The 21,447-nt window shown below is 40.7% G+C and overlaps 1 protein-coding gene and 1 pseudogene across 20 annotated transcripts in view; both read right to left on the bottom strand.

The window, feature by feature from the left end:
- The window catches only part of BNC2 (basonuclin zinc finger protein 2), a 449,492-nt gene that overhangs the window by 347,365 nt on the left and 80,680 nt on the right, over positions 1 to 21,447 (bottom strand). The window lies entirely within an intron of this gene.
- Positions 6,036 to 19,780, bottom strand: LOC112134941 (U6 snRNA-associated Sm-like protein LSm1; annotated as a pseudogene).

The raw sequence follows: 21,447 nt of genomic DNA, 5'->3' as shown, positions 1-21,447 counted from the left end.
AACGGAAAGGAGAGTGGAGGTTAGGGAGGCCATGCAGCTTAAAGGATGTGATGTCAAAGGCCATGGACCTGGGAATGAGACCAGGCTTGGATCTAAAAATCCCAGTGCTGCTTGCCCCTTACTAGTCACACAGCTTCCTCATCTACAAAATGAGGTAAGTAGTCTCCAAGTCCCTAGCTTAATGTAAAGAGCAAATGATGATGGATGTAAAGCATCTAGCAGAATGCCTGGCACACAATAAGCACTGGATAAAAGCAAGCACTGCCACCACTTACAAGATTCATGTGGGTGGAGCTTGTCATTGAAGCTTGCGAACGTGAGAAAACCCTGATGCTGTGAAGTATAGACCAACCTGTGGCATTTTCAGGCTCTACGTGGGTGCTCTGGGATAAGTGGAGCCCTCTGGAATTACAGAGAAATTTCCCAGGCCTTGGGAAATTTACACAAACCCTATGGGGAGGAGAAGCTGTATACCTAACCTACAGCCTACGGTTTTGCTCAATGAATTACTTGACCCAAAATGAATGTCAGGCCCAGCAGTCACCGCCAGAAACAAGGAGGTCTTTTCTTCCTAAAGCAGTTCAACAGCAGAGGAAACTAACATAGTCCCACAGCGCAATGCTAATCTGGAAGGTATGGGCCAAATCTCAGAATGCGAGGGACTGAACACCCAGAGATACTGGAGAGTTGACAGTGGATGCTCATCCACTGCCACCCTAAGATCAGGGCCAACCCTGTGTAGTCACAGATATGGGCTGATTGTGCTCTTTCTATTCAGGTAAAACAGAGATGGTCGTTATGAAAAACCTCTCCCCAAAGCTCATTCACCTTAGAAAAATAGTAAGATACTTCTTAAATAACTCACTGACAATCAGAAGGTAAATTACTGACATCGACATCTCTAAATTAACTTGGTCTGTGGCTTAAGAACTCAATTGACAGGCTTCTGAAGCCAGAAAGGAACCAAAATGACCCATATGAATACTGGAGCAACTACTTCCAAATCAGGAGTTTACCCACAATGACTATGGTAACCAATCACCCAGGGGCTGTTTCACGTGAGAAGTTCTACATCTAACAGCACACCCCTATTTCTCAAAAACCATACCCTTAAGTCATTCAAAAATTTTTTTTTCCAGCCTGGGCAACATGGTAAAACCCCATCTCTACAAAAAATACAAAAATTAGCCAGGCATGGTAGTGCACGCCTGTAGACCCAGCTACTCAGGGGCTGAGGTGGGAGAATTGCTTGAACCCCAGGAGGTGAAGGCTGCAGTGAGCCAAGATAGCAAGATCATGCCACTGCACTCCAGCCTCAGCGACAAAGCAAGACCCTGTCACAAAAAGAAAAGGGCTGGGCTCGGTGGCTCACACCTATAATCCCAGCAGATTGGGAGGCCGAGGCAGGTGGATTACTTGAGGCCAGGCGTTCACGACCAGCCTGGCCAACATGGCGAAACCCCATCTCTACTAAAAACACAAAATTAGCCGAGCATGGTGCCACAGGCCTGTAATCCCAGCTACTCGGGAGGCTGAGGCACGAGAATCGCTTGAACCCAGGAGACAGAGGTTGCAGTGAGCCAAGATCACACCACTGCTCTCCAGCCTGGGTGACAGAACGAGACTCTGACCCCCAAAAAAAGAATTCTTAGCAAGGATACCTAATTTGGAGTGGAACGTGCTGTATCTGTCCTCAGGACAAGAGGTGGCACTGAGTCTAACAGATGTGAAAAAAGGTATCAATTTGGTGAGACTGATAGGCTTACAACCCTCTATACTTAAAACAAGGTTTTTAACACAAGCTACTTCAGAAATAATAAATCTTTCAACAGACTGTGTAGGACAATGTGTTCCCAGGTATGTGAGATCAAAACTCAGCTCTTACTGTCTGCAATCCCAGAAGTTCATTAAATACTGCTATATGGCACCCAAGGTTTGGTTTTAAGATATGTGTTCATTTTCATCCAAGAGGCAGCCACAAGTATAGGCAGAGTATGTGTCACAGTTGGCTTGCCTAGCATATCCTGCATGAATAGTCAGCAAAAAAGATAAGACGTTTACAGATTTTAAAAGCCCACCAACAGCAATACATTAACTATAATGACAAGACAAAGCCTCACTCCAAAGGACATTCAACTTGATAAAGGTGTCACTATTCACAGTTACACTCTTACCATTTATATTTTTTCTCATAAAAGAATGTATTTAACACTTTCTTCAATTTTCCCTAGAAAGGCATCTTTTGCTAAATTACAGATAAACTCTGCCAAGAAATTTAAGACTGATTTTATTACCCTCACAACCCTAATCCTCTATAAAGAGGCAACATTTCCAACATTGAAATATTTTAGCAAGCACAGTTTTAAGTTAAAGTAGTATCTTTACAGTTCATGGTAGGTGGGAGGATGGCAGGGACTATAAATGGAAAAAGAATTTTTAAATCCCTGTTGCATTATCTACCAGATGTAAGTGAATAATAACTAATATGTCTGCAGCCTCAGCCTTAATCTTAAAACAAATGATAGTATTCAAATATAATATTTTACACATGCAGACTGATAACAGGTTTTTCCTTTATTTCTTGAAGAGTCTGTGAACGACACAATACAAAGTACAATGTATTTAATGAAAGGTTTCCAGGCTGATTTCCCTACAGGTTATTTTCTTTCTTTTCTCTGGAACCCACACACGGGGTATACTGCAGGGACCAGGGGTGTATATAAAAATAAACTGTGAGCCAGTATCAGAGCTGATACCCTTCTCCTACAGGGGCAAGTGAATTATTAGATCTGTGTCATGAGTGTTTTTTTTTAATATGCCATTGTTCCCACTTGAGCACATTAAATTTTCCATATCCACTTTTAAACCAATATAACCTTTTTTTCCTTGTTCATAATGTTCATGCTGTACATTAACAGGCAGAAAATCCAATAGCTTAAGTCATCATATAGTAGTTATATGTAAAGCTTAGTAGATGAAAACCTTTTGCATTTTCCCCCCCTTTGAACTGATACTATATGAAGTTGGCTAAAACCTAGGGAAAAAAACCTCACACCTCATGGGAAACTGTACTAATTTTTTTTGTCTTTTATGATTGATCACAAATCCATTTTGAACATTACACATTTTTTTAAAGTTTATTATAACTGGTTCAACGTCTTCAAGCCCAACAAACTGAAGGTGCTGGAATCTTTTGGTCTGGAAGATGTGTTTGCCAATTATTTTTGCACTAGTGCACATAAACAGGGAAGACTGGATCTTAGGTAGGAGTTATACATTCCCGTACAAAATAATTGTATATTCTATGAAGACTGATTCTTTTTCTGGAGAAATATACAACAACACAAGGGAAATCTTGTACTAGCAGCCTAACTGAAGTGGCAAGATACAATATTAGAAAAACAGAGCTACTTTCATTACTGTGATGCTGTGTGTCAGAATGTCTCTCCTTAATGAACCTGTTTGCAATAAGACTCCGGGTGCAAAGAGGCTATTTAGAGAGACTACTGTGTCTATAGCGAGTCCTTCAAATATCTTCCCACTATTAGACATGCCGCATTGACCAATTCTGTCCTGATTGCTGTTCTTTTTACTATCAAGGGACACTCTTGCCCAGACAGACGGATGGATCAGACACTGCAGTTCATAAAATGTTTACACTGTACACACACATGCACTATGGTACAAGCTACTGAACTCCAGATCATACAGTGAGTTGAATGTGGCAGTGTCATATGAAGGCTTATGACTTTGCAATATCAATGAAAGGATTTAGGTTAAACTTTGCTCATCCTGCCTGCCTGTCACTCTCAACAAAAAGCCTTTTTTCCCCTCTCTCTTTCAGTGTATGTCCATTCCCACTGCTTACATGGGAACACTTCAGGCAAATCTTTCCAGCGTCATAAGGTTTTCTCATTCTGTTGAGATTTTCCTCCTAATTGCTGACAAGAAAAGAGGACTACACATGTCATGCAATCAGAAGGAAAAAAAAAAGGGTGAGGGACAGTGCAATAATAATAATTTTAAAATGGTCCAAAAGACTTCCTAAAAAGATTTGAAATTCCAACTCACATTGACAGCCGCTGAGATAAAGGGGCTTGTCACTACAGTAAATGAAGCATCAGCAACCTTTTTACCAAGTCTTTACATGAGAGCCCAAGGTGCTTGGAGGAAACTTTCCATTCATCTTACACTGTGTATGGTCTTATCAGCTGCTGAGTGTTGCTGTAGCCTCACCTTTCATACACATACATGCCAAATGACCTCTACAAAAGCCTTTTTCCTCTTGTGCATTTTCTAACAGTATGTCCTTTCTATTCGAATACAAATAATGTGCTTGCCAACAAGTTGCAGATGGTATTATCCCACGCCCCCAATCTCAGCTGTCAAATAGAAAAAACTTCAAGCCCAAAGGTCCAAATTGACAGTATTTTTTGTTGTTGTTGTTTTGTTTTGTTTTTAAAGACAGTCTCACTCTATTGCCCAGGCTGGAGTACAGCGTCACGATCTCGGATCACTGCAACCTTTGTCTCCCAGGCTCAAGGGAGTCTCATGCCTTATCCTCCCAAGTAGCTGAGATTACAGGTACCCGCCACCACACCCGGCTAATTTTTTTATTTTTAGTAGAGACAGGGTTTCACCATATTGGCCAGGCTGGTCTCGAACGCCTGACCTCAAGTGATCGGCCCCACCTCAGCCTCCCAAAGTGCTGGGATTACAGCCATGAGCCACCGTGTCCGGCCTAAATTGCCAGTATACTAATAAGTACAACTACTATTCGTTACATCTGATAAGGAACCAGAAATGCACATCGAACTAAATCTGGATCTGATGAACCAAATGCATCCATTGACAGTTTCGATCCCATTTAAAAATTTCTGTAACTACCTCCTTTTTTCTAGGCTCAACCTTACATCCTATCAGGCCTGACATACAGACCATAGCTTGTGCTGTAGCTCAGGCTTCGAAAGACATTTGGAATATCTATGATTTCAATGTTTATTTCCTCATCCAACTTTTAAATCTCCATTGTGATAAAACTTATAAATAAGGCTTTTATTAAATTACTCTGAACATTTACTAAAAACATACAAGCATTTCTTAATCAACATATTTGCAATATTGTAAGCCTGTTTAAACATACTGAATATCTGACTACAGATTTAGGAGCTAAAGGGTCCAGAGAGATCTGGTAGCAGTCGCCATTTTTCTACAAAAAAAACTAAGGCTACAAAATATTTAAGGAAACCTGTTTTGGGCTGAACAACCCAGGACCCTGAGTGCTTTAAGCCTCTGGATGCCTTATCTGCTGGCCTATCCCACAAAAGACTGTATGTCTGTTATCCAGTGACCCTCTTGTATTTTGCCAATGAAGCGTTTTTTATTTGTTTTTGCTTTTACTAAAATATGCTCAGTTATATCTGTCATGTACAACAGTAGAGAAAAAATACACGTAATTACAAGGAATACAGATAATCCAAGCATTATTTCTAGGTTCCTTTAGAACAGCTGTTTTCAAAGTAGTGTCTCACAAGCACCAGCAACAGCATCATCCAGGAACTTGGTCAGGAATGCAAATTATCAGACCCTGACCACTACAGAATCAAAAGACCTGGGGGTAGGGGCCCAGCAATCTGTGATTACACAAGACAAGCAAGTGATACTGATGCATGCTCAAGTTTAATCGCTTTTTGAGATTCATGGCATCTTTTGAGATTTATATTTTATTTATAAGTAAATGAAGAATGTCCCCTATAAACTCTAATTTGGGATAAGAAGAGCAATATACAGAAGTAGCTGCTGGCTCCACAGTGAAGGAGTCCATATCACTGTTTCTTTAAACACTGATTTTGTTATTTTAAAAAAAAAAAAAAAACTCACATGATTTCTTCATGTTGTATGTGTGTTAGAATTAAAACTAAAAATGATTTTTCGGAAACACTACACTCTGGTCAAATGTGTGAGGTGACCAGGTTATCAGTTTCATTCAGTGACAGCCCTTATTCTTCAAGAGCAATAGCTTCTGAGCAGAGGACTTAATACTCATCAAGAGTATCTGCTCAAGGAATGGAAAGACCTTGATCCCAGTGGGCCTGAACTTTCAGTTCCTCTGCTTCCAGCCTGGTCTGCTGGTCCACACTTTGGTCTTCTAGGATTTCTTCAATGGATACTTGCTGGAGGGGTGTGTCACTCTCATTTTCCAAGTACAAATTGATCAATACTTCTTAAGTCTATTAAGTGTCCTTCCATCTTGAAGCAGGACCAAGTATTTTTTGTCAGTGTCCTCAATGAGGCTGGTGGTGCTGGGCCTCCACAAACTGGAGTCCTTGCAACACAAAGGCTGCAGAGGAGCTCAGCAATCAGTTTATTTTGAACTGAAATAATCCTGCAATGTACAGCAGCGGTGGGCCACTGTGTCCAAAACTAAAACCTACCTGCCTAACGCAGTCGCTGCCTCAGCAGGACTGAGACCAGAAGTGGAACCCCGACCAGGACAGGCACTTCTACGCTGACTTTCAGCCACAGGGACCTGCAGGAAACTTCTCCATATTACCTACCCCTCAAGTTTATAACTATGGCTTTAGAATATACACCATGACTTACTGATTTATATTTTTTTAAGAGGGAGTTTCGCTCTTGTTGCCCAGGCTGGAGTGCAATGGAACCATCTCGGCTCACTGCAACCTTCGCCTCCTGGGTTCAAGCGATTCTCCTCTCTCCGTCTCCCAAGTAGCTGGGATTACCGGAGTCCACCACCATGCCCTGCTATTTTTGTATTTTTAGTAGAGACAGGGTTTCACCATGTTGCCCAGGCTGGCCTTGAACTTCTGAGCTCAGGCAAGCTGCCCACCTCGACCTCCAAAAGTGCTAGGATTACAGGTGTGACCCACAGCGCCCAGCCACCGTGATTTATTTAAATTCATATTAAAATTATTTAAAATGGCTAGTACTCCTTAAGGATATAATCAACTAGCTGTAGGCAACAAACAGACACAAAGGAAAGAAAAACAGTCCTGGATTTAAAATAACTTCAGAAATATCCCAATTTAGAGCAACAGCCAATTAATTGTAAAGATGTAATTTTAATTGTAATGCAGAATACAAACCACTCAACTAATTCTGTTATTTGGAAGAACGCAAGCACTCTCTTTCAGAATAATTTAAAAAATTAAACACTTAAGTAATTCCAAATTTGAGGTGATGTGATAGGCAACATAAAGGAAACAAATTAATGAAGTTAATAATAAGGGTCAATTGAAAGAAACTAATATGAAGGAATCATTATTTAAAAGATAGCACAGTGGCAGCCAGGCATGGTGGCTCACACCTGTAATCCCAGCACTTTGGGAGGCCAAGGTGGGCGGATCACCTGAGGTCAGGAGTTCGAGACCAGCCTGGTCAACATGGCGAAACCCCATCTCTACTAAAAAAAAAAAAAATTAGCAGGGCATGGTGGCACATGCCTGTAATCCCAGCTACTCAGGAGGTTGAGGCAAGAGAATCACTTGAACCTAGGAGGCGGAGGTTGCAGTGAGCCAAGATGATGCCACTACACTCCAGCCTGGGTGACAGAATGAGACTCCTGTCTCAAAAAAAAAATTATTAATTTAAAAATAAAAGTAAATAAATAAATAAATAAACGATAGGACAATGGTTTGGGGCAGACAAAGGCAAGAAGAGTCTTAGCCAAGGTAAATGGATGTGGGGGTATGAACAGATTAGAAAACTAGTACCAGATGAAGAGCAAAAAGGAGAGAAACAGGGACATTCTGCCACACGAGTTGTAATATTCAAAAGACCTGTGAAAAACATGAGGAGCAAATTTGAATTGAATCTATCATCAAACCTCAGGGAAATTATTTCATAAGAACTGTTAGGGGCCAGACACGGTGGCTCACGCCTATAATCCCAGCACTTTGGGAGGCCAAAGTGGGCAGATCATGAGGTCAGGAGAGCGAGACCATCCCGGCTTACACAGTGAAACCCCGTCTCCACTAAAAATACAAACAATTAACCAGGCGTGGTGGCGGGTGCCTGTAGTCCCAGCTACTCGGGAGGCTGAGGCACGAGAATGACGTGAACCCAGGAGGCGGAGCTTGCAGTGAGCGGAGATTGCCCCACTGCACTCCAGCCTGGGTGACAGGGCAAGACTCCATCTCAAAAAAAAAAAAAAAGAACTGTTAGGATGTAAAAAGCATGTCAGAATCACGCATGACTGTAAAATCAAAGCAAGCACTGTTTATAATAACAAAAAATTGGATACAACCTAAGCGTCCTCCCAAAGAGAAGTGGTGACAATAAGTATGGTACTCCCATACAATGGAATTCTCTGAGACTGGAAAAAAATTATATACATTCCATGTTACTAAACACTGAAAATATCTACACTGGCAATGAGAAAACAGCAATTAAACAAAACACATACTATGATCTAACTTCTACTTCCAAAGCCACATTAACACATAGTATGTAGATGTGTATAGAATAAAGACTAGAAAAGTATAAACTAGAATGGCCATAGTAGGTGACTAAATGGCAAATGAATTTTATTTTCTCCTCCCCTTTTCTCTATTTTCTGCATTTTCCTATTTTATAAATGAAAAACAATGACTCTCGTAAGGAGGAAACTGTAAAGATACATACACACAAATACTACAATTACTCTCATAATGAGGATATTGTAAAGATACATTCACACAAATACTTTCTTTTTAAGGCAATAAATGATGTTCTCTATTGGTAGAGACCCAAAGGAGTGCTGCTGCCTGGCAGAGGTATTAGAGCAGTGACAAAATTCCAGAGTCTTCATGAAAACAGGATTCTGAGACAAAGATACAAACTTTGGAAGAAAAAACCCCTGAACTACCAACAATCATCATAATATATATAAATCCTTTTCAGCCAAAAAAAAGTGATGACCTAAGCCACTACATTCAAAACAATAATCCAAATAAGAAATAGAAAGGACAATCTATTAAGCACATATTACGTGTCAGATACTTTCACATTATTTCTCTTTCACAATAACTTGCAAGGTAGCATCTGTATTTTGCAGATAAAAGGCTCAAAAGGAACAAGTACACTTCTAGTGCACATTGGACCGCAGAGCCTATACCTAGTTTACCAGACTTCCAAGCCTGAGCTCTTTCCACTGCACAAGGTTTCAAACGAGATCCTTAATGCATAGTTCTCAAAGTGGTATAAGCTGAAATCTCGGATGCCCAAACAACTTCAGAAAGGACTCCATTACCCTCTATTAAATACAAAACAAGTATTAAAGAATAGGAGGGCAGAGGAAGGGGAAAGGCAGCAAAGGTCTGATGTGAAGGCAGCCAAGCAGGTTATGTTAAAGACTTCTGACCCCTAAGAGAGAATGATATTTTTAGAAATGCTCCTTTTGTCTTCTTTTGGGGATGGCAGTGGTAATGCAATGTTCAAACAAAAGATGTTAATTAGATGTCAGGCTCGTGCCTGTAATCCCAGCACTTTGGGAGGCTAAGGAGGGCAGATTGCTTGCGTTCAGGAGTTCAAGACCAACCTGGGTTACTCCATCTCTACAAAAATTGTAAAAAAAAAAAAAAAAAAACCAGCCAAGCATGGTGGCGTGCACCTGTAATTCCAGCTACTTAGGAGGCTGAGGTAGGAGGACAGCTTGAGCCCAGAAGGTGGAGGTTGCAGTGAGCCAGTATCACACTACTGCACTCCAGCCTGGGTGACAGAGAGACCCTCTCTCAAAAAAAAAAAAAAAAAGGTTTGATTAGATAGTTACCAGAGGTAAGTAGAAGAAAGCAGATTTAAGCATCCAAGAGGTAAAACTGACAAGATCCTACTGATTGATGTGCTATTATCTTATACCCAACAACATATAAGCTTAATTCTAAACATATTTATATATACCTTAACCACTAACAAGCTCTGAAGGCATTTCCAATTTAGGGTACCACAACTTCAGTTCTACCTTCATTTTTGCCTTTACAGGGCGCAACCACCCAAGCTGATTTACATATTTAACAGTATTTGATTGACCAACTGACGGATAAATAAAACTGTGACCTATCCATACAATGAAATATTAAGAGGCAAAGAAAATAATAAAATATTGATATATGGCATAACATGGATGAACCTTGAAAATATACGTAGAAGAAGCCAGTTACAAAGTACCACATATAGTATAATTCCATTTGTATGAAATGTCCAGAAGAGGCAGTCCATAGAGAAAAAGTAGATTATGGTGGCTGCCTATGGCTGGAGGAATGGCAGTGTTGGCGGGGGCCAGGAAGGTGAAAGGTAAAGGGTATGGGGTTTCTTTTCTGAGGTAATAAAAACGTTTTAAAATTGATTGTAGTGATAGTTAGACAATATACTAAAAACTACTGAAACTGGCCGGGCGCGGGGGCTCACGCCTGTGATCCCACCCAGCACTTTGGGAGGCCGTGGCGGGCAGATCACGAGGTCAGGAGATCGAGACCATCCTGGCTAACACGGTGAAACCTCGTCTCTACTAAAAATACAAAAAATTAGCCGGGCGCGGTTATGGGTGCCTGTAGCCCCAGCTACTCGGGAGGCTGAAGCAGGAGAATGGCGCGAACCCGGGAGGCGGAGCTTGCAATGAGCCGAGATCGCGCCACTACACTCCAGCCTGGGTGACAGAGCGAGACTCTGTCTCAAAAAACAAAACAAAACAAAACAAAAAACTACTGAAACTAATAAAAACATCTTGGCTGGGCGCGGTGGCTCACGCCTGTAATCCCAGCACTGTGGGAGGCCGAGGCTGGCAGATCATGAGGTCAGGAGACCAAGACCATCCTGGCCAACATGGGGAAACCCCGTCTCTACTAAAAATACAAAAAATTATCTGGGCATGGTGGCGGGCGCCTGTAGTCCTAGCTACTCGGGAGACTGAGGCAAGGGAATCGCCTGAACCCAGGAGGCCGAGGCTGCAGTGAGCCGAGATCACACCACTACACTCCAGCCTGGCGACAAGGCAAGACTCCACCTTAAAAAAAAAAAAAAATCTTAAGTAGGTGAATTGTATATTATGTGAATTACATTTCAATAAAGCTTTTTAAAAAGTATTAGGGTTTTTTTATACTTATTGATTATCTATGATGTACTGGACAGTAAGGCAAACACAGGATAAACAGATGAAAACAGGACTTCAGCCCCAGAAGAGCAAAAAATCTGCAAAAAATAAAACCCCTGTAAACCAAGTGGCTTCTAGTATTAAGACAGAATACCTTGTTATGTGGGAAACATCCTTGACATCTTTAAGAAAAAAAAGTTTACCTAAGAAACAATTCCAGTTTTCTTTTGATTCTTAACTCTACAGAGGTATTTATTTAATAACAGATCTATTCCAGTTCACTAACCAAAAAGAGTACTTAATCATGCACTTACAGAACATTCTCTATAAGATATAATTCCTTTGTTTAAAAAAAAAAAAGAAGAGAGAGAGACAAGCTATCTCCAGATAAAACGCTTTATCCAGGGACTTCTTTTTTTTAGAGTGGGCACTCTAAAAACATGGGATCTAATTGTTTCATGTTTTTATTAATGCAAAACGACATTACCCTTCAGTTTTGTGTCCAGCCACATAACATTTTGTTCAGCTGATATGCTTTTACTTGAACAGATACAATAAAGATTCATTTTCAAATTTGCACCAAAGGTCTGAAGATCTGGATTCAAGACCTCATGTTACCAGGGCTGGACTGATATTGGAGGCAGGTGGCAGACAATGCATACCTACCAAAAAAGCCAGGGGCATAGAAGAAAGGCTATAACTTTATTATTACTTTTTTTTTTTTTTAAGACGGAGTCTCGCTCTGTTGCCCAGGCTGGAGTGCAGTGGCACAGTCGTGGCTCACTGCAACCTCCACCTACCAGGTTCAAGCAATTCTCCTGCCTCAGCCACCCGAGCAGCTGGGACTACAGGCGCAAGCCACCAGGCACAGCTTGTTTTTTGTATTTTAGTAGAGACGGGGTTTCGCCGTGTTGCCCATGCTGGTCGCGAACTCCTAAGCTCAGGCAATCTGCCCACCCTGGCCTCCCAAAGTGCTGAAAGGAAATATGAAAGATTTAATTAAATGTTTCAATACAAACACATTCGTGGCAGAATTTTTAAAACAGCAAGAAGTTAGAGACAATCTACTTTTCCAATATAAGTATATTGGAAAATACATAATAAATGATGTATAAATGAATAATAGTTGATGACAGAATATTATACAGCCATTAAAATTGATATTTTACAAATATTTCCAATGATATGAACAAAATTAATGTGTTTTTTCCGTTAACTGTAAAATATCAGTTACAAAATAGCATATTTGATATCATCTCAATTTTATAAAACCAAAGATGGAAAGGAGAAAACTGGTAAGGATAGTTACAAAATGACAAGTAAGATTATCTATATAATATTATTATGACTTTCAACTTTTAATAATTTTGTATAGGCCAGGCATGGTGGCTCACGCCTGTAATCTCAACACTTTGGGAGGCCAAGGGGGGCAGATCACAAGCTCAGGATATCGAGACCAGCCTGGCCAACATGGGGAAACCCCATCTCTACTAAAAATACAAAAATTATCTGGGTGTGGTGGCGTGCACCTGTAGTCCCAGCTACTCGGGAGACTGAGGCAGGAGAATCGCTTGAACCTGGGAGGCAGAGGTTTCAGTCAGCCGAGATTGTGCCACTGCACTCCAGCCTGGTGATAGAGCGAGACTCTGTCTCAAAAAAAAAAATAATAATGATGATAATAATAATAATAATTTTGTATAATTAAATTTTTTTTAGAATAAATGAGTATTTCTGTCGGGGTAAGAAATCAGTTAAGTTTGTAGTCATTTTTCATCTCCTCATCAAGTAAAATGCAGAGGAAAATTTTTCTGAGCCAAAATGAGAGTTCCAGTTATTTGAGTTCTAGTTGCCTAAAGTTTTTACACACTAGTCTAATGTGCTGACTTCTCTATTTTCTCTGGACTTTTACCAATGGTGTTCTTTGTGCCAGGAGCATTTGTAGCAACCCCTCCTAGACCCGTTCCTCTGGCTGACTCTGAAGAATAAAGAGGCAGAGGTGTCACTTCCTCCAGGAAGTCTTTGGGCACCACTCACATATGTGCCGATGGAACTCTGGGCTTAGGGATTCCACACCATTTATCATAGTACATGGTACTGTGGTTGCCTGGTTTCGTATTCTCCTCCCCTACCAGACTCTAAGATACTCTGAAGGCCAGAAACGTCTCCCTTTTTTCACTACTATATCCACTATCATTCCTAGCACATAGTATGAACATGGAATATTCATTTTTGGAAAAAGTGAATGTATAATGAATGAGTGAGTAAGTGAATAGTCTACCTTAGAAGCTAAGCATGCCTAATTCTTAGAAGCATTTACTCTGAAGTAAAGCCGGGGTGTTTCACATAATGAAAACATCGGAGTGTAATCACTCAGTACTTTAAGCAAAAGAGGTCTTAATGCTGCTTGTGTTTTCAGAGTTCAAAACTCTGAAAGCATGAAGCTAGTAGAAAGTTAAATATATCCAATAACAGGGTATTAAATATGTTAATGTCTTAAATACACAATTTGCAAATAAACAGAAGTAAGTTGAAATTAAGGGAGACAATTAAAATAGATTATACCACATTTCCTGAACTTGGTTCCCAAAGATCAGATTCAGATGTTGCTTTTATTCATAAGCTCTGAAAAAGTAAATAAAACATTCTGCACACTGCTCACCATAAATCTTAACTCACCATTCAAATTTAATCTAAACACAAACATAAACCTAAAACCTCCTCCAGTCCCACAAATACTCAGACAACCAAAATCTGATTTCCAGGACAAAAATGTTACTCTACAAGTACAATATTTATGCTGAAGAGATAAATTATGCAAATCATAATGGTTTATGCTTATGTTATAGCTACGCTTACTCTTCTGCATACGACAAGTTTCAAGAGTCTACAAATTTACATAAAGCTCAGGTTGTCCAATGATTAAACAATTTTACTATTTAGGACAGTTTTAATATTGATTTAGCTTTAAGATATATTTGGGAACAGCTGATAAAAGCTTCAAATGATATGCACTGCTTTACATTATTGACTTAGCACTTGATCACAGTATCTCTATAACAATCTCAAAAATTAATTCACAAATTATACCTCTACTTCATTTAAACCACTATTATATTCACCTTTATTCCATGCTGTCTAGAAATGTTTTTTTTTTTTAAGTAATTCCAATGAAATCTCAAAGCTGTATTTAAACTAGATCAATCATCCCTCACCTTTGGCTGACAACCCAATTAGCCAAAGGTGTATTGGTAAATTTTCCAAATATAAATTTTAAAATTCTTTTATATTTTTAAAATATTTTGATACATATATTAAAATGTTGGAAGATTTTAAAATAATTAAAATTTCAAGCAAAGTAATTAGTGACACCTCAATTAACAGTGGAATAGCATCCGATTTTTCCAGTGAATTTGGGAAAAAGACAAAATTTCTGTTTAAAACAAGAAAAAAAATTCCTATTCAAGGAATGGAGGAAAGCATCACATGAATAAGAAACAAACATGACTATCTTTTTAGTCAAAAAGACTTTCCTGCCACACTGCTGTAGCACTGGAGATTCTGGGAGCGCAGTCCCAGCCCTGGAGTTGCTCACAATGTAGCAGGGAAGACAGCTGTGCAAACAGATAATTAGGGTTCAGAGTATTCAGGGGATGTTGCCCTAAGGTCTTTGCAGTAGTCTGGTGCTACTTTTTTAACTAGTTACCACTACTACTACTATACTACCACTACTAAAAGTAAATAAAGTATTTTCAAGAATTTCTAAATCTAGTTTGGAGCGCTATACAAATGTACAAATAATTGTCCCACAAGGGACAAAGTAATAAGTGCCTTAAGAAAAAGACTGCAAAATAAGAGGTATTCCTGGGAAACAATATGGATAGGACACAATATCAAAAGAGTGTCAGAAAGAGATGGAGGTAGAAAGGTAAGCAAGCCTACACTCAAAGAGGGATACTGAGCACAGAGGTAAGAGCTTACTTCTGAATACAGAGAGTCTGCAATAAATGAAGTTTTGGGGCTGAGCACTGACAAAGTCAGAGGTGTTTTTAAAAGCCTCCAATCTCAATGACTAGAGTATCCTAGAGAAAGTCTAAAGGCAAAGTGGGCAGGTACTGCAACAAGCCTATAGTAGGTCAGTGGGAATGAAAAGGAGTTAAAAGAGTGATGTGAACTCACAGTATAAACCACTCCCCTGCCCTCCAACTGTGGAGCAACAATAATGAGACTTTTTCTTTTAAGGAGGGGACTGTTCCAGAAGGCAATGTAAACTAAAACAATCTACTTCTAGGACTTGGTAAATGACAAGAGTGGAAGAAGAAATAAGATGACGATCATTGAAGTTTTTAAGCCTGTGAGACCCAGAGAATGGACACTTATAGAAGCTGATTAATACAGTATTAATACAGTATTCTCTGTATGTGCTTATGCTACAAAGCATTTTATAAAGACAGCTTCCAGTGTACCTTTTGGAAAGGGAATGTGTTTGCACTTTGTAGAAAAGAACGGGAACTTTAGACCCACCTGTGCTGAACCCAACTACCCACTAGGCGAGGTTAATATGTGTCCACATTTATGCTCTCATTGCAGTGCAAGACAAGACTGCCCAAGCCTTAAAGTATCCCACTGGGCAGGTTTGTGCGAGGGCCTTTACCTCCTGTTTAATAGTGTGGATGAACAGTTGTTCTCCATTTCACAGATATCACCACTGCAAAAACTGAGGCCAGGGGGAAAGTAAGGGGATCAGGTGACTACTTAAGGTGATGGAAATTCTTGCTATGTATTTCTTTTTTTTAGTTGAGACGGAGTTTTGCTCTGCCACCCAGGTTGGAGTGCAGTGGCTTGTTATTGCCTAACTGCAACCTCTACCTCCCAGGTTCAAGCAATTCTCCTGCCTCAGCCTCCTGAGTTGCTGGGCCTACAGTCCTGCACCACCACACCTGCACCACTACACCCGGCTTCTTTTTTTTTTTTTTTTTTTTTTTTAGTAGAGACAAGGTTTCACCATGTTGGCCAGGCTGGTCTCAAACTCCTGACCTTAGGTGATCGCCCGCCTCGGCCTCCCAAAGTGCTGGGATGAGCCACCATGCCCAGCCTATGTATTTATTTACGAAAAGAATGGAAGCAGGCTGGGCGCATCCATTCTCGAGTAAATCAGTGAACCAAGCTTGCACTATTGCACTCCAGCCTGGGCAACAGAGCCAGATGCTGTCTCCAAAAAAAAAAAAGTATGCAAAAATAAAAATACACAAAAACTTGACAAAAACAAATGGCAATGTGAACACATTGCTGGGGCCTTTTCCCAGGGCCTTGAAGGAAAATCCGCCTCTGGGCCTGTGCACCTATTTAGAAGAACCGGAGCTCGCTGGTCCTCTGAGGAAGCTGAAAGGAAGGTAGGAAGAGGGTAGTCTCGGGAACCACAGACACCTTCCCTTGTGAGAAGCAACAGTAAACTTTCCTGGACAGCACCCAAAGAGTTAAAATTACTCATGAAAATATAAGTGAAAAGAGTGGAGTGGCTTAGACTGGCTGATTACTCTTCTAAGAATCTCATTTGACAGAGGTAAAATACAAAGAAAGTGTGTGCTAGTTTTTACAGAAAACATATGGGAACTTACCTGGGGAAATTTGCTTTCTCTTAACTAAACAAGGAGTCTTTTCAGGTATTTTGAGTTGAAATTGGGAAGGACAGTCTTAATTATAGAAAATGTGGAGAAAGACTGAGCCATTGGAGAATGGTGACCATGGTGCATTAATATTCAACTTCATTCCTGGGTAGGTGGAAGAAGACTAGAACAGGACTTAAAATTTTACATACAAAGACCCAGTATAGAAGAAAAGGAGGGAAAAAAAAGTCAGTCTCTACCTGAATAAGCTTACACACGAGACTTTAAAAGAAAGATCAACAAATATTAAAGAAAATTACTTTATCCCCCAAACGGTGGCTCTTCAAAATAAAGTTACAACAGATATGAAATGGAAACCCTTTTCTGTCCCGGATACCATATAATCAGGGTTCCATGAGAAAGCATGGGTGGGGCAAGCAAACTTCATCAGAACTCCCTCTCTAGCTCTGAACCCCAACTGCAGAAAGGGGGAGAGGCCCTGCCCCAAATGTGGGGGGCAGAGTCCTGCTGGGAACCCACAGGATGACTGTGATACAGGTAGGGCAGAAAGAGCAAAACCACAAAGACTGGCATCCTCAAGGGAAGGTCATTGATCTGCGGCACAATAACTCCCACCCTGAAACAGTCTAATTCCCCTCCCCCATCCCAAAACTCACCCCAAACCCACATGGTTGGGCAGATTCTCCTCTCTCCTACTTGTTAGTGGGAAGGGACTGGAAGGAGCAAAAGATCTGACAATCAGTGATTAAACAGGACAGGCTAGAGACGAGTAACAGTGATTCCAGGCTCCCTTGAAAATAATAAATGGCAGAGGGGACAGCAAGAGAGCCAATTAGTACATTCCCAGGCAAGAGAGAGCTGAGGCCAAAGTAAAGAATGGAATTAAACACCAATTTTGCCAGTCTGCCTATTTCAGCAACATCTCTCTTCACTGATGTGAAACTGACAAGCAACCAAGACAAAGGTACAAAACTTCCAAGAGTGACAGAAACCCTGGGCAGGGGGAAACTAGTTCTTCCTCCACCATCACCTGTGATCTTGAGTGAGTCATCTCAGAGCCCTCTCTAGACTTTACTCCTATTAGCTGTAAAATGAAGAATGGGGAAACAAAATAATTTTCCTAAGTCGGCCTGGTGCTAGCATTCTAGAATTCTGAAAACAGCATGATGTGCATGAAAGAGTATGGACTCTGGTGCCACACTGCCTGAGTTTAAATCCCAGCTCTGCCAGAATTAGCTGTCTGTCACTGGGCAAGTTACTTGACCTCTCTGTGCCTCAATTTCCTCACTTGTAAGAGACAAGAATAACATGCTTTACATCATGGAACTATCCTGATGATGAAATGATCTGTTAGCTGAAGTTATGGTAGTGGGCTTATTCTATATCCGGTACCTTTTGAGTGTATTTTTGTGGTGAATCACCTAAAGAGGGTAACTACTCTGGCCACCGCTTCCTACAATGCTTCCCCTCCTAGGCAAGAGGTAGACAATATTTTCTCTCTTCTTTGTAGAGATGAGGGTCTCACTTTGTTGCCCGGGCTGGTCTTGAACTTCTTGCTTCAGGTGATCCTCCTGGTTCAGCGTCCCAAACTGCCAGGATTAGAGGCATGAGCCAACGCGCCCTGCCCTTAGACAATATTAATCAAGCACAGAATTACTTCCTTAGCCAGGATGCAGCTTCAGAACCCTTACTGAATTAGAATCACTGAATCATAGCACAAAAGATGAGTCAGCCACATCCTAAATATGGGTAATATTATGTCCCTTCATCACTAATTCCATCACATTTGGTTCAAACTGGTTCAAATGTAGTACCCTCAAACATAGAGTTCCAGAAAACTCCTTCTGGTGGAAAGTATGTCCAGGATCTTTATAGAAGAGAATCCCCAGCCTGGATTTGTGACAACTGAACTCTCTGACTTCCAGTTCCACAGACCAAGCAAACCATAGCTATCTCTGCAGATATTTTTACGTTACCAGTGAAAAACAATGGGTAACCGCAGATGAACTGACTTGGCTGATGATACTCCATAAAGAGGTCATTCCTGGGCCGGGCGCGGTGGATCACGCCTGTAATCCCAGCACTTTGGGAGACCAAGGTGGGCGAATCACAAGGTCAGGAGATCAAGACCATCCTGGCTAACATGGTGAAACCCCACCGCTATTAAAAATACAAAAAATTAGCCGGGCGTGGTGGTAGGTGCCTGTAATCCCAGCTACTCGGGAGGCTAAGGCAGGAGAATGGCGTGAACCCAGGAGGCGGAGCTTGCAGTGAGCCGAGATGACGCCACTGCACTCCAGCCTGGGCGACAGAGCGACACTCCTTCTCAAAAAAAAAAGGTCATTCCTTTTAAACATGACAATTTGATTCAATGACAGTCCACAATCCAAAGCAAGGCCTTGGGAGCAAATTCTTGGTGGTGATATGGTAGGATAAAGAGAAAAGGGAGTCCTTTAATTAACAAGATCAGGGCCTAGCAAATCTGATCCTGGCAAAGATCAGAGGATAAGGCAGGAGAGAAAGCAACTCCTTCATATGCCTCACACCCTGCCAAGGTTGACTTGCAGGACAATCCCACACTCCTCAGCCTCAACAGGTCCAATATGCAGGGCCTCCTCTTTCCCACCTGTTTTTCCTTCTAGATTCCCCACCTTGGTTGAAACGAATTCCACCTCCTACCTCAAACCAAGCTCCTCCTTGGCATCTCTATTCCCTCTACTCCATTAGCACGTGGTTAAATTGTAATACAATCAAAGTCTCTAGTCTTGCTCCTCTCAAATCCATCCTCCAATCAAATCTCACGATAATTCTGCTTAAAACCCAAAGGTTCTTACATACAACAACATAGATCAATCTCAGAAGTATTATGCTAAAGGAAAGAGACAGAATTAAAGGACTACATACTGCATGAGTCCATTTACATGACATTTTGAGAAACACAAAACTACAGGGGAAGAAAACATCAGTGGTTGCTAGGGACTGGGGGTGGGAGGAGTTAGTCACTCAGGAGCACTGAGGGATTTTGGGGAGTAATATAAATGTTCTTCGTCTTGATTGTCATGGTGGCCATCGCACTTATATCAAACACACCAAATAATATAATAAAATGGGTCCATTTTACTGTGTAAAAAATATACCTTAATTTAAAAGAAACTAGGGAAAAACACTATAGACCCTCCCCATTGCCTACAAGTTCCATGGCATTCCTGATCTGGCCCATATCTTACCCTACACACTTCAACAACACTCAACTTTTTAAAATGTCCTGTGCTTTCCATGCAGATGCTTTCCATGCAGAAGCATCTCACCACTGTACCCTTCTTCAACGCAGCTTTTCCAGATTAATTCGTAAGTCCTCCAGGCACGTCTCCCTGCCTCTCACACCTCTCATACACTCAGGCTATGTGTTTGATAGGTGTCCTCTTGGCTCTTATAATGCCTGGTGTTTCATTATTATTTCATTCACAGAAATATATTATACATGTTATAAGCATATGTTATAGTATAATGGTCTTGTCTCTCACCAGTCAACTAAGATCCAAATTCTCTGAGAAACGAACTACTATTCATTCACATGTGTATATGCTGCCTGGCACACTGCAGACATTCAATAAGCCTTTATTGGAATAAATGCTTCTTAAAGGCAGGTTTGGGCTGTCTACTTTGTTGGTATATCCTCATCACTTACAAGAGTGCCTACTTGGCTCAATAAATACAGGTAGCCCTCACTCTGCATGATAATGCAATACCACAAAAGTGATCACGCACGCTGAAATGATGTGAAATGATTTTTTTTTTTTTTTTTTGAGATGTAGTCTCGCTCTGTCACCCAGGCTGGGGTGCAGTGGCGCGATCTCGGCTCACTGCAAGCTCCACCTCCCGGGTTCATGCACTTCTCCTGCCTCAGCCTCCCAAGTAGCTGGGACTACAAGCGCCCGCCACCATGCCTGGCTAATTTTTTTGTATTTTTAGGAGAGACAGCGTTTCACCATGTTAGCCAGGATGGTCTCGATCTCCTGACCTCGTGATCCGCCCGCCTCGGCCTCCCAAAGTGCTGGGATTACAGGCGTGAGCCACCATGCCTGGCCATGAAATGATTTTAATAATCAACAGAAATATTATGATTGTTCTATGACCTTTAATTTTTTTGTCAAAACAGTAAAAACTGTCTTACTATCAACTATAAATGTGTAGGAAAATGAAAAGTATATTTATTTAGTACTTTAAAACATGAGAAACTCTGAGAATTGTTTTATTTATTTATAAAAAACTGTGTCAATAGTAGTTTCAATGGGAATGCCTTATTCTCATTGCTAATTTACAATTCTAAACAAGCATCTTTTCCATGCCTTGGCAGATAGGTATACTTCTTTCTAAGTTCAGACTTGCTTCCAACATTTTATCCTTTGTGTTTTCACAGTTATACAATATCTGTGAGAGTTCCTTTCATATGATTTTTTTTGCCAGCATCTTTCCTCTGTTACATCTTCATCCTTTTCATCACAACCACTTCGTAACTGACTTTGATACGTTAGTTATCCTTCACTAAGTGCTCCTAGCTGCATATATAGAGCCTCTAGAACACTGGCTGAGCTGACATTCCCTTAGTAAGTTTTTTTTTTTTTTTTTTTTTTTTTTTTTAGAATCCTGTTTACAATTAGCTAAAATTTTACTCCAATTTTAACACTTCATTTATTTGATGCACTTTGATCTTTGTTTGACAATCCTCCCCTTTAA

This window comes from Pongo abelii, chromosome 13, assembly GCF_028885655.2.
Source record: "Pongo abelii isolate AG06213 chromosome 13, NHGRI_mPonAbe1-v2.0_pri, whole genome shotgun sequence".
NCBI lineage: Eukaryota > Metazoa > Chordata > Mammalia > Primates > Hominidae > Pongo > Pongo abelii.
The sequence above is the reverse complement of the archived record's forward strand: the minus strand, read 5'-3'. Positions and strand labels throughout refer to the sequence as shown.